Source organism: Mastigoproctus giganteus, chromosome 10, assembly GCF_048544385.1.
Source record: "Mastigoproctus giganteus isolate SK-2022 chromosome 10, ASM4854438v1, whole genome shotgun sequence".
Lineage (NCBI taxonomy): Eukaryota > Metazoa > Arthropoda > Arachnida > Uropygi > Thelyphonidae > Mastigoproctus > Mastigoproctus giganteus.
The window spans coordinates 14,635,479-14,649,797 of NC_143584.1; the positions used below are offsets into that span (position 1 = coordinate 14,635,479).

Sequence of the window (14,319 nt, forward strand, 5' to 3'; positions counted from 1 at the left end):
ATCTATTTGTTACTGGAGAACCGTGCATATTTCCTTTAAGGAAAAATTTGAAGAACTTAATTTTTAGGGGATTCCTGGGAGCTTTAATAGCAGAAGCTTTCGCATATAAAACTGTAAAAAATTTAATTCAACAGATTGCACAACTCAAAGAAACAGTTACGTAAAGAGTGGAAATAATAGAAGAAATTAAACAAAAATCATTTGAAAATAGTTTAAAGAAGGGGAGAAAACAGGGCTTTCGACACTAACAATATTTGTTTTGTTAATAGCGCCGAAAGCCTCCAGGAAAAGTTAATTTAATTTTTATATAATATTTAATCCAAAATCATAAGGTGCATTAAGAACTACTTCGGTACTTTCCTTGGGTACGAAAACACGCTTATAACAAATCACTGTTAAACGGGACAAACCTGAAAGAGTTCATACAATGTTTAGAGCTTCTACAAAATACTAGCTCACAACTTGTACAGAGATAGCACTATTAAATGATGCTATCAGCACTCTTAATATTGAAAATTTCACAACAACAAATTTCCATGACACTTTTTTTTTTTGCTACGAATAACCGGAGCATATCTTAGCTGCCTGAAATCAATTACTTGCCTAATTTTTCGTAATGGTTTATGTTACTCTTGGAACACTGTTTTCGAGTAAACCTGAAACATTACGATAATACTAGACTAGAGAAAGGTAATCACAAACATTTTCAACATTCATTTGTATTGCAGAAAAATTCTTGGAATGTTTTGGTATGGAGGCTCAGAACACTGAGACGATCTTGGAAGGTAATGGGACGAGGTTCCGGATACTTCTGGGTCCTTTAAGATAGTACCTGAAACGATAGAAAATACCATACAATATACTGTTTTAATATAATGAAAAAATAATTAAATAAAGTTAAAATTGAAAGTTTCATGTCTTCCAAAAAAAACTTGCACACAGTGATCATTAGGTATTGTGTCCATTGCAACTGACAGTGTATGACGGGAAAAGCTGTCAAGCTCAAATGGCAAGATAAATCGCTAACTATTATTCTTTTGAAGGGGGCCTGGATTCGACTTCCACTGATAACTAGTAGAATTTCTAAAGCACGTGGGTAGCACAGTTGGTAGAATCACCGTCCTCCCACACCGAGTGGAAAAGACCTGAGTTCGAGTCCTGTCGATAATGCGAGGAATTTTTATGGGCTTTTTCACAACGTGGCTGAGTTAGTCGGTCTCAAGCGAGGTAGCATGGTTTCTTATCGAATAGCCTTTGTTTTTGAATAACAGCAAGTGTCTAATTGTAACCATTCTTCTAGCTAAATATCGCTAGCTGCGACAGAGTTGAAGGAAGAGGACTTCGTTGCAGAATAGCTCTCTCCAGCATGTCTCACACATTCTCAATAGGACTGAAATCAAGTGAATTTGAAGATCAGGAGGGAAGACGGTGGAAATCCATGTCATGTTCTCCGAAACATTCTTGTACGATTTGCTGTTGCACTGTCAATTCATAAACTGGTTATCATCTTGGGGATAAAAGTATAACATTGCAAGGTGCACTAGATCTATACAAAATTCAGGTATTCCTTGTATGACATTAGACCTTCCACCAGTATCAACGGACCCAATCCGTGCGAATAAAACATTCCCCGTACCACAACATCACCCCGGGCGCTTGGGTTATGGCATATTGCTCCGTGTGTATATTTTCTGCAAATTGCGTGTGTTCTGAGGTCGATTTTCTGTTTGTTGGACGAAATCCCGAGTTTCCGGAATAAAAAAACCATGCTACCCTCGCCTGAGACCGATTAACTCAGTCACGTTGTGAAAAAGGCCCATAAAAATTCCTAACGTCATCGACGGTACTCGAACTCACGTCTTTTCCATCCGGTGTGGGGAAAACTGCGACCTACCAACTGTGCTACCCATGAGGGCTGTTTTTACTTGAAACAAATGGCTTCCGAATAGGCAGGCGACTGCCAGTATCCAATTTCTTCAATTCCCTGCGCATGGTACGGAAAATAGGGCAGTTCTGGGCTTGATTGAATTCTATGTAATTCGCTGCACACTGGATGTTTTATTTTTCCTACAGTCCTCCTTAGAGTACGACGACTTCGTTCTTGAAATATTGATTTTCTGCCACATGTACGCTTTGGAGATGTGGATGAACCGCTTCCTTTCCTATCATAAAAAAAACCCTTTAAGATGGACGTGCTTGAGAAACTAGTTATATCTTTCGTTTCTTGAATCGAGGCTCCTGCTAAACGTGCACCCACGATAACACCTTTTTCAAAGTCTGATACATCACGAGTTTTCCCCATTCTGCCTTCAGATTACTGCACTAGAACAGCCTGTACAGTCCATATACTCAACGAAGCAACACTCATCGCCACACGTCACAGTTATCTTTGTATTGCTTCTGTCTGTGACTGTTATAATACAAAGGTTCGTATTTTTTTGGCCAGTGTGTGTATATAGCTTATGTTCATAATCCGGCACTGAGTCAGAGCGTCAGTCTATATTGTAGGTGCCCTATACAAGTTAATTTCTATATCTTTCAATCTTTATAGAATACCTAAATAAGATGGAGAATGATAATCAATAAGAATATTGATTCCAATTAAATATTATTTCCACTTTAATACGATTTTACAATTTTTTTGATATACGACTGTTGATTTGCTGATGGGGACCGCCAGAAAAATTCTCAAGCAAGAACTTCTTTCCCTTAAACAGGAAGAGTTTGATAGGATGACAAACACTGGTAAGATGATGAAATTTCTCCTTTGGTGTCATGGAAGTTGGGCTTACGAATAGATACGGAGGCCGCTGCACGTCAGGAAATTAAGTCTGGATCCATTTCATAATAAAATTGAAGTTTTAATGAAACTGCGATAGGTAACGGACAAAACATTTCGAAATGTTTGTTGAAAAGTATAACAACTTTTTACCAATGATGATTTTGGGGTGCACATGCTCTTTTATAAACTTTGAGCATTAAAGCTAGTATTAGAAGCGTATCTTTCTGAAAGTGAACTTTGCTGTGTGGACGCGCGTTGTGCAAGATATCCCGGTGAAATTATAGTGGTCTTTTGTTATCCATTTTCATAATAGCTGGTGGCAACATCTCTCAAGTTTCAAAATTGCTTTCAGATAATAAAACACCTTCAGAAGGCTGGACAGGTTGTCATTTAATAGCTGAGATTTCTTGCCATGGTCGTCATTAAACGCGAGGAGATAATGTACGCTCGTAAATGTGAACCGTAAATTAACAGAGACCGATGTTCGATTTTTTTTTGGGGGGGGGGGGACGGAAGCACTTAAATTCCTGTATGAGGGCTCTGAATTTCAGATGTGGATTCGCGTTACAGCTTGGAAGAATCAAAGGTGGCGAATGGCCTATAACTCTTGTGCACAAATTATAAGCTTAAAACATTTGAAAGTATGAGACACTCCATTTCTCTTCTGCAGATGCTGGATCAGAGATGATTTTTGAAATTACTCATGAAATATATTATTGAATATTTCAAATTATGGATAAAATGAAAATTGTTTTTACTTTCTGCTGTTCCACACTTTATGGGCTATCGAACATTAAAGACACTCAAAACTGTACTAAACATCTTAAAAAATTATTTTTTTTAGGCTCTGTTGAAAAGCATAAAGTGTAAACTTGTCTTCACTCTGTCCATCCGTTCACATGTAACAACTCGACTTCCAGTGAACGGATTTCGATACTCGAGTCTTATGGAAAGATTTTTCAAACCATTCCAAATTTGATAAACCTCGGACCAATAGAAATTCGACATATATTCCCCTTAAATTTTAGTTCTCTAAATGAAAAATACTTCCACGAATGGAAGTATTTTTCGGATGTTTGACCGTTGCTCGATAGGGAAATGTCAGATTGATAAAAAATTTTCAGGTTATGTCCTTTTAGTCCCTGGGAATGTTGCAAAATCACGTACGATTCGACAGCCCTCAATCACCAAGCCTCCCTACAGAGAGTTATATTACTTTCAGATGTTCGAGCATTACTCTAGAAGGATCAGTCGGATCGACATCAAAATTTCAGCTTATGTTCGTTGATCCCTGGGAAGGTTTAAGGACCAATTATGATTATAGCCCCACAAAAATCATAAAAACCTCCCTGCGGATCGATTTGAATTTCATAGTCTCCTTCACAGTTCTCACCTACAGAAACGTTGCGATACATCTTTAACAGCAGCTTTGTTCCTTCTCAAATTTTGAGTACTTATCTAGAATTTTCATGTAGATCTTTGAACCAAATATCAAGTCAAGAGGTTAAAACCCGTGTCCGCTGTGCGCCCGTTTTCCCAACTAAAAAAATGAACTGCTACACTAATCTTACCTCATAGCTACCCATCACGTGATATGACTAAAATGGGTGGGTACCCTACTTATATATGGAAAATATGATTAAGATGGAACTCAAAAAAAAAAAACATATAAAATAAATAAATAAAAGAGGTCGTCTTACGCCAGAATATAAGGTACTTATATCTAAAACTTCTTTTTGATTTGCCATTATTTTGTTGATCAATAAACTCCAAAAAAATATTTAGGAAGTTTGTGTCTTCTAAGAAACTAGCTTGGCACCTGGACCCGAAGAATAAGAAACTAGAGTTCTTTGCTTCTAACACTCCTTCCACTCTTTCATACAGTTTTTAAATAAAAAAAAAAATAATAAAAACAAATTACTTTCAGAAGAATTAGATTACGGATTCCGTCTATGAGCATCTTTAGCCAACATAGCCACACATTATTAACAGATTTATTCACCAAAAAATTAGTTTTGATGTGGTGAAAGAAAATATCATCAGATCTTTTAGAACTTCCATGTAGGAGAGATTTGAAGTGCAGAAAACCTACAGATCCAAGGGGTAGGAAACAATCCACTGTTCAAACTTCATTTCTTTCTAATTAAAAAAGAAAAGAAAAAAAGAACAGTAGCCTACAATTCAAATATTCACCATTAAATTTGGAGAGCAGGATGGTGCTGTTTTACATTAGCGCAAGACAACTTAGGCGATGAGGCGTCTGTATGTACAGTGAACTCTCAGTTTATGAATTTATAATGTTATACATTATAAATTTCATTATTATATCATTATATTTATTAGAAGAATGCTGGGGACTTAATCTCATCTACTTTCTTCAGCTCCTGTGCGCTCAAGCAACAGCATTTAATCCAAGGCTATTATTCCTAACTCTCCCTTTTTAACTTTTCCTCAGTCTCATACAAATGAATGGAATATGCTACAAAAATATTTCAAAGAAAGCATGTAACAAAAAATCTTTATCGACAAAAAAACCATCAGAAAATTCACATGATAAACAAGGGCGAAGCTTGCATGCCTCTTTCTGAAGGCGAATTACTAAAGATCGAAAATAAGAACCAGAGAAAGATATGTGAAACGCCTCGCAGCCTCCAAGCTACCAAGGAAGATCGATAAATTTTACCATTTCACAGACTATGTGGCTCAAAAGGACAACACATTCTTCCATCCCGGAACTTTCTAAGAAGGTTGTTCTAAAGGTCAACAAGCACCACGATGTAGCGATCTGTACAAGCTTATCGAGTGCACAAAACGTTGTAAATACAGATTTCTCGCAGAGGCACTTTAATTTTTTTTTTTTTTTTTTTCCTTCCACAGTCGTTCCGTAATCGAAGCAGAAAAACATTTCAAGAATTTACCTTTCTAATCATATTCAAACTCAGTATAGCTCAAAGGCTGTTAAAATAAACCATGTCTATGGCGCAACTGATTGCTTGTTAAAGTACAAACATCGATTTTCGGATATTTATTGGGTTAAGTAATCAGTCTGATGGAATGCAATTGAAAATTTTATATCACTGACTACTCTTTAGTTTCTCGTCATTTTGAAATATTTCAGTGAATTTGTTTCATCGATCTCACTGCAGCTTATAAATTTTGCTGCCATGTATTAATATAGTGGCTGGCCACTTTTATCAGCACCAGGTTGGGATACCTTTTGTCCAGATTACTGCTCTAACCTTGCTATAGACACTACAAGGTACTCACAGGTGTTAGGCAGTCAGCAAAAGATCTCAAACCATTCATGTTATCGTCATAGAAGTACCAATCTTTGTCCATGTTCCTGGCCACTGGGATTGGGGAGAGAGGACAAGTGGCACCCACGTCATTTAAGCCTCCAATCCTTCTGAGTCCAACTCTTTTCTCTCGTGACACACTGTAACCTCTTTTTCACCGATCCGCTTCCGTGTTTAGCAGCGTGAGGAGTGATCTCCGATTATCACAGTCTATTTTCTGAAAATGTACTTTGCACGATGCGAGCGCTGACGCATTCTGAGGTTCGTGCATTGAAGGTATTAGTCAACTGTACGGTAGTTTAACGATAATCGGTATGAACAATCAGTTCTAAAAGCTGCACACCTTGTTCCCTCACCTGCCTGCGCCTCTCTCTCTCTCTCTATCTCTCTCACTAGCATCTGTTTCTTATACGAGGTAGAGTCAGGTAATTCGCAAATTAAAGGAAAAAACATATACAGTACATTTATCCCATCACTTCATCAAATTCCGGAAACCTGCTGCGTCAAATTCTGGTGTACGTCACTGATGCTGTCGTACACCATTTTCAACCTTCCCATTCCAGTCCACCATTTGCAATCCGAATCCGTGCGTCAATGCAGTGGAAACATTTCGTTCGTCCTAAGAGAGAGAGATGGTAATGGTTACTGTTTATTGGGACTGTCATGGCCTTCTTTTTGTGCGTTTTCAAACGCCTGGAGATACCATGAATGCTGCATTATGTTGCGCTCATCCGAAAGAATTCAATTTGCAGAAAGCTCAAAAGACCATTAATAATTTGGGCTGTCAACTTCGTGATTATCCTCACTGAAGCCCTGATCTCGCCCTTAGTGATTTATATTTGTTTAAGGTTTTGTACAAAGTGGTGTTTTGTACAATTCTTTTTTACAAAGTGATGTTTGATCCGATTTGTACCTATGGCGCTGGCGCCTGGTTTTGGTATACTAAGAAGATTGCCATCCAAAAGAAACTCTCCTCTATCCAAAGACGTATGCTCTTAATGAGTCGTACCTGTCGCACTGTCTCGACAGCTGCGCTCCAGGTTTTAAACGTTTGCCTACCTCTGGATCTCCAAATCGCTTATCGAGGTTTTTGATAATACCTTAGACATGCCATTCCAGTTGACTTTTTAGACTTCACTGTTAATATCCACTGCGATCCTAAAACCGAAAAAACTCGTTGCTGGAACCACCTGGTTCAACTGTGGCAAGATCGGTGGTGGTCTTCTTCAAAAAGTATGGTCACAAGAAAATTTATTCCATCTGTGTCCTTTGCCTTACAAAAGTCTATTCTAAAATGCTTCAGTCCGAGTTTCCGCACTCTTTTTCTTCTAACTGGTCATGGTTCCCTTCGTGCTAAACTTGCTATGTTTAACCTGTCTCATTCATCCCTCTGTAACTATGGCAGCCCAGAAGACTGGCAACATGTTCTTTTCACCTGTCCATATTACTTGGATCTTCGTCAGCCTATGTCTACTCTGTGTCAACCATTCTCCCCAGGCAATGAGTCTTCTCTCTTGGACTCCAAAAAAAAATTCTTCTGCAAGATTTTGCACATAAAGCCTTTGCCAGACGTGGACAAATCATCAGTAGTGCCCCAATTTCAGGAACTACTCCTATTCCAGCTCTACCACCAGTTCAGACCAGCATCTCTATCATTGCCATCTCGTGATACCGCCACCATCGTCACTATCACCATTTTTTTTAGCTCAAGTACCATCTTCACCACCATCTTCGACTTGGACAGTTGGTTAACAAAGGTGTATGACGCCGAGTGACATCACTGTGTCTTCTTGACTTTATTTCCTGCTAACCTCAGGCTGGTCCTGAGGCGGGGTCCGCATCCTTACACTTGTGCAGGAAGGTTTTTTTTATTTTTTTTTCCCCATTTTAACTTATTTTTACTGAATTTTATTTTTTATTTATTTATTTTTTTTTACATATTTTTCATCTTTAATTTTTGATTATTTTTTTTTAAATTTATTGTTAAAATTAACTTTATTTGCTCATATTTTGAATGATTTCGACATTCAGTACGAGACACTCGAGGTTTGCTGCGGTTCGCGCTCAGTTGTGGCCCGCCTCCTCGCGGCGTAAACGGGTATCAAGACGCACCACCCTGGTGTTTGTTGCTTCCTGATAGCAAAGCGGCCAGAAACAACTAAACAACATAACAAACACATACACGGCACAAACATAGCATTACACACACACATTTCTGGCCTTTCTGCAGAGTTTTTGTAACATCACAGTGTACTGCGGTGTACTACTTATGTACGGAGCCGCCTTACATAAGATAATATACATGTCTACATTTAAGGTTTTTGGAGATTATATTGAAAAATAAATGCTATGTCCAGGTTAGCCTCCTACTTTTTTTTTTTTTATTCTGTGACTTACTGACTGTAGACCTTAACTGCCGCAATGTTAATAGGTGGAGTCACCAATATTTTTAGTTGCCATTATAGTGCCTAATCTACGAGTGATGATCAAGAAGTTCGGAGAACGTGGTAGGGCGCATAAAAAAAAAGGTCAACGTCACTTCTGTTTATACTCCAAGGTCACAGAGATAGGAGAATCTACAAGACAGGGAGAATACAAAAACAGCACCGTTTTCGGCAGTCACGTGGGCTAGACCCACGGTTAACTAAGATGCGCGTACTACTGTACTATCGCGTTTGATTACCCGGCTACAGCGCCTTTACGAAGAAAAGCAACGCAGCCTGTCTAAGAGCACAACCCGACAGCAAGTGAATTTTTTTTGTTTGACTGGCTTCTGTGATAAATATAAACAAAAAAAAAAAAGTGCAGCCGAGTGGTTTGCATGAGGATACGGTACCAGATGCGTTCAGTTGACCATGGTTCGATCCTAAAATTATCTGTAAACTCCTCTGACTTATGTGGTCAGGCCAGACTACAAACAGAACATTATTATTTTTTTTTATCGTGGACAAAGACTTTGGGGTACTGCCGCTATTATTTTAAAAACTTTTCACTGTAAAAGTTTATATTGACTATAACCATAATTTGAAAATTTAAGAGTATAAATATTTTTTATAAATTTCGAAATAATAAAAAATTTTAAATATAAAAGAATTTGTTTTTTTTTAGATGGAAAAACCCAAAATAAGTTGTACGTGGGCGGACGGATGGGGGGGGGGAGAGAAGATTACCATTGCTTGTCTTTCCACACCATTTGGAAAACGCCAGGTTTTAAATTCTTCAAGACGAAGCAATTATGATCTTTGTCCGCACTGTAGTCGAGTTGGTCTTGGAAGAGAGCTGGTCACGGTTTATCTCCTGAAACGCTGATTTTTTTTTTCATCCATCAAAGCAGACAAAATGACCATGCACACATAAACTGAAAGAATGGGAGAAAATTCTTACAGTATACAAAAAAAAAAAAAAAGAGAGTTCGATGAGATAGATACTACATAATGAAGAATAGAGATAAGGAAAAATACAAGGATGCTTCTTGTATTTTCCTTACCTCTGCTCTTTATCAGCGTACACCAAAATTTCAAAGGAGATATAATAATACAAAGTGACCAGAAAACAGATTGCGGTAACGTAATCTTTTAGCGAGCGTAGGATCTAATGGATCTTCCTAGACTGCTGGGTACAGCTTCTAACGGAATACAAAACAGTTCTGCGAAGGAAGAGGAGGAGTAAGAAGAGAATGGGAAACCAGTTCATGGCGTTTTAAACATTAGAGTTATCGAGGCTTTAGTTGTCCCGACAGAATGGTAGCGAAGAGGCTATTTGCAGCCTAAGGAGAAATTTAGAATGCTATATTCTGTACCAAGGAAACTATACATGGAAGATTTAACAGCAGTGAGGTGTGTATCTTCAACATTAAATGCTATCTAATATGAAAAGTCTTGTTTCCAATGGTTATTGTTCGAACATCTAAGCAAATATGTAATTCAAAAGCATTTGACGATTTATAGACCATTAGTAACTTGGTTGGGTGGATTCATCAATTAAAGAACGCTGGTAACACCAGGCACGACTGAATTTATGAAATTCATGCGGCTATGAAGTTTCTACCTAGTTTCAGCAAACAGAATTCTGAACATCAACAAACACTTTCGCACTCTACAAATAAATTACATTATAGCAGGAAAAAACCCAGTATTTGAAGAACAGTTGCGTCACTGAGCTGAAAATAAAATAAAACTACATTTAGGTTTGCTATCTGGATTTTCCAAATGAAAACCAGTCCAGCCTTCAGTAGCTGTAAATTAAATCTGCTTTCTTGTTAAAATATTTTAGATTACGTAATAATATAAGATATAAGAAAAGAATTTATGGATGATGCCCATTCCTTGCTTGGTTTGGATAATCGACGTGCAACTGCGAATTTAACCAAACTTCGTTTCGATGAAACCATTTCATCAATAAGATAAACGATGCAATAAATAAGTCACAGATAAGTGAATTTCTCCGTTGAACATTGCTGTCAATCAAGATTAGAAAAATACTTACATTAAATAAACCTGTGTTCGCTCATCTGCAACGATAACAGTCCAGTCCGGCACCTCTTCGCTAGCGTTTAACGCCCCAATGGACAGGAGCTATGTAAACATTAATGAGTTAAATATCTGGGATGTCTGAAGAAGAGCAAACATTCCCCATCCTGTTTTTGTTCTTAATACTTGTCAGCTATTAGCGAGGAAGAACTGTCACACTATGCACTAACTGAAGGAAAAAAACAAGAAAATGTTTTCTTAAGCAAGAAAGAATGCAATAAAGGAAATGCAGTTACACCGAGCGCCTGTTTCTTTGAAATGAAAGTATCGTTCATTACTGCAAAGCAAAAAAAATTGCATTAGAAAACGCAAAAAATGCCTCCACTAAAGGCAATGATCTCTCGTGATTACATCACCAGTTGTCTCGGTATTGCACTATAAACAAATGGTGCTGGAGTTCGAAAATTTTACTGGCCGTTAAGTTAGCAGATTTGATAACTACCAGTAAGTTTGGCCTGAACATTGTGTACATTTTGCACCTCATTCTTAATATCCACTTCTTATTTCAGAGAATATACTTTCCTGACTTTCAGAACTTTCCTTCATGCAAGCTGACTATAAAATATAACAACAATGCCTCATTTAAAAAATATATATATTTTTAAAGACCCAACGAAAATAAAAACTCTATATTCTTGATCATGAAACTGAATTCATGACAGTAAGCTAAATTTCCATAAGAGAAAACTTCATGTCCTACGAAAGTTTCATACATAGAATTCAGAGCATCAATAAACTTTCCCACACCAAAATAAATTGCAGTATAACAAAAGCAACACCACAAACACAACAATATGTAAAAAAGACTTATCAATGGGTTTGAAATAACCCTTCATATCTGGTTTCGCCATCATGATTTGCTAAGTGAAAGCAGATCCAACCTTTTTATCTGTAAATTAATTTGTTAAAATATTTTATCTAATATTAAATAAACTGATATATGTAGAGCGTATTATGTGTATAGTATCAGCCAGTTCCTCGTTATCTCCGGATAATCGAGGTCTCGGATAAACGGGATCCATCTTAATGGTCAAATCATTCAGAAGGGGTTAATAGGAAATATTAGCTGTTCGGCATGCTCATCCAGCCAGAATAGAAGTTCTGAAGCATGTAAAATATAACGGCCACTAGTACACTTGAAATTAGTGGTATTTAAAATTTCAAACACTTCGTCTACCAACAGAGTGATATTCATAGTTACCTGATCGGCAAGGCGCTCACACTGTGAGGGTCCTTATCGAACGAACTCGGGAGTCAGTTTGACCCGCTGTTACAACGGAATAAACCTCGAATAGAAATCGAAGGCTAACACACCATTAATGAAGATAACTGTATATTTGTTGATATATTACATGGGAAGAAGCACGCATAATTTACAAGCTTCAATTACTAAAAGTCTCGAGTGTGTTCTGAAGATCGGGTTGAATGTTATGCAGGGTGAAAAAACGGAGTTTTCAGTATTAAGTCCGTTCCATCCACTTGCACTCCATACTCTTATAGCAATTGGATAGTCCCAATTTTTTTTGACAGCTTCCATCATATCATCGTTTTGGAAATGATGCTGCCAAATCATTTTTCGGTCTTCTAGAAACATAAAAATCCAAGATGATAAGTCTGGAATGCTCAGAGGACGCTTAACTTCCCAGTTCAACTTCTGGATGGTTGTCATAGTGCGTTGAACCGTACTGCGCTGCGCACTGATCAACTTTGAGGATTCGTCCGTAATTTTTTTCAACTTTATACATGAAATGACATGGCAGCAATCTGAATGAAAGAACGTGAGCACTTTCGAAAGTGTTGAATTTCTTCGGCCATACTAGTGACTGATCTTCCCCACTACACACTGCCTACTATCTAGTTCAGAACGCCAGCACCATGTATCATCTATCCAAATCCAAAAAGTTATTGCAGTCAATCACATTGTCAAATGTTTCTTTCCTTCATTCAAGCAGTTGGTAGCCACTTCGTGCATGCAATCCTCTCATGCGCATCATTCCTTGCACATACAGGGAGTGATTCGCCACAGCCAATGTTCAGCAGTAGTATTAATACCAATTTCAAGTTAAGACTTTCTTTCAAGAAAAGAGATTGATTACCGCCTCTGTTGAGACACTTTTCTCCATATTGTGCTGACATTCTTCTCTGTGAACTGAGGTTTTTGACCCTTTCTGGCCACAAAAATCTAATCATAGTACGTTGTTCGCTGACGTAGGTGCAATTTGAAAGCAGACGACATGATTAAACCTGAAGTATGAAAAAGAGACTGAGTGCAGGCAACTAGCAACATGCATGTGGAATTGTTGAACAACGTAAATAGGTATGATGGCCTTGGAAGCGTGCTCTGACAAGGGGTGTTAATTTTACATACAAATTGCCTTTACTTTTTCATTTACCCTCGTATATCAACAGCAATTTATTTCTTTTACGGTAATTATTACCATAAAAGTCCAAATATTTCTATGTATCACGCTTGGCATTGTGCCAACTCTTTGCGACAACAAGCACTTGGCTAACATCTGAATTTTGACCTGTCACGCTGTGGTATGCAATGTTTGAAGAGTTCCTCCCGGTATGTGAAGCAGTTGCTTATGGCATGCATGCTACCTTTAGTCGATTCAATGGTTTCTATGCGGATTTTATTGCGAGTATAATGCGAATGACATTTTTTAATTATTTCAAAAGATTAGCTATTATATTTGGATATTCTTCGGCATATTTCAGTAAGTCTATTTATGAATTGTTTTCTCCTTTCCGATACAATTTATTTCAAAACAAGCCGAGATTAAGTACTGTGTAGTGTTCCACTTCGAAATGATTTAAACTCTAAACTGAGGGGAAAGAAACGCATCACCAATGAAAATGATTAGGCATCTACGGATCTTGATCCCAGGGAAAAATTCAAAGCAGAAGTTTACATTCTGTGAATTTCTTACAAAGCAAAGTGCAACACAATGACACAGATCCCAAGTGAACAGAGAATTTCAACACTGACGAAAAGAGACAGAAATGCCGCATCCTTGAAAGGAGTCGTTCCACATGGCCACTGAGAACGCTCTCCGCATGCTTGTGATGGATAAGGTCACAGAAGCAAAAATCGAAGTTGCGACGAAACGAATAAATGTGTGTGACGTCAGCAGCGTTTCTATTCAGCGTTCCAAAGAGATCGATACTCGTATTCTACGTGAACCTTCTATACTTAGTGGAATAATCCACCAATAATCTTTTTTCCGTCCAAACACCATAAAATGAAACTAAAATCTCATACACACAAATGGCGTATTTATTAGGATGCTGTAATTTTTGCCTAGTCTTAAGTTTATTTAAAGGTACCATTAAAGCGAAGAACTCGCACCCAAGCGAGATTACAAAGAGCATCAATAGTTAGCTCATTGCTCCTTGAGATATCTCATTTGTAGGAGTCTTTTATGCTTCGTTTTAAGCGAGAAAAGTAAATGAATCGCTATTTATAGATAATTTTTAACATTTTTTATCGTATGGAAGGAACATTTCCATTGTCTATAACAATGTTTTCAAACACATTTTGCTTGCAAACTAAATCCATCGATTTTCTTTTCAGCTCAATGTTTCTAAAATAAGAAAACATTGCATTTGTAACAAGTCATTTACCACAAGATTAATCTTAGAAGTTTCACAACTGAATAGAATGAAGAACAAAGTAGCAACTGATGTAGGTTTTTAAATCTGAAAATGA

The 14,319-nt window shown here is 37.5% G+C and overlaps 1 protein-coding gene across 1 annotated transcript in view; it reads right to left on the reverse strand.

The window, feature by feature from the left end:
• Positions 1–228: 228 nt before the first annotated feature.
• The window catches only part of LOC150078776 (ubiquitin-conjugating enzyme E2Q-like protein 1), a 102,258-nt gene continuing 88,167 nt past the window's right edge, over positions 229–14,319 (reverse strand). The window contains exon 4 of the mRNA XM_090382434.1: positions 229–832. The gene's annotated coding sequence lies outside the window, so the exon portion shown is untranslated. The remainder of the gene's footprint in view (positions 833–14,319) is intronic.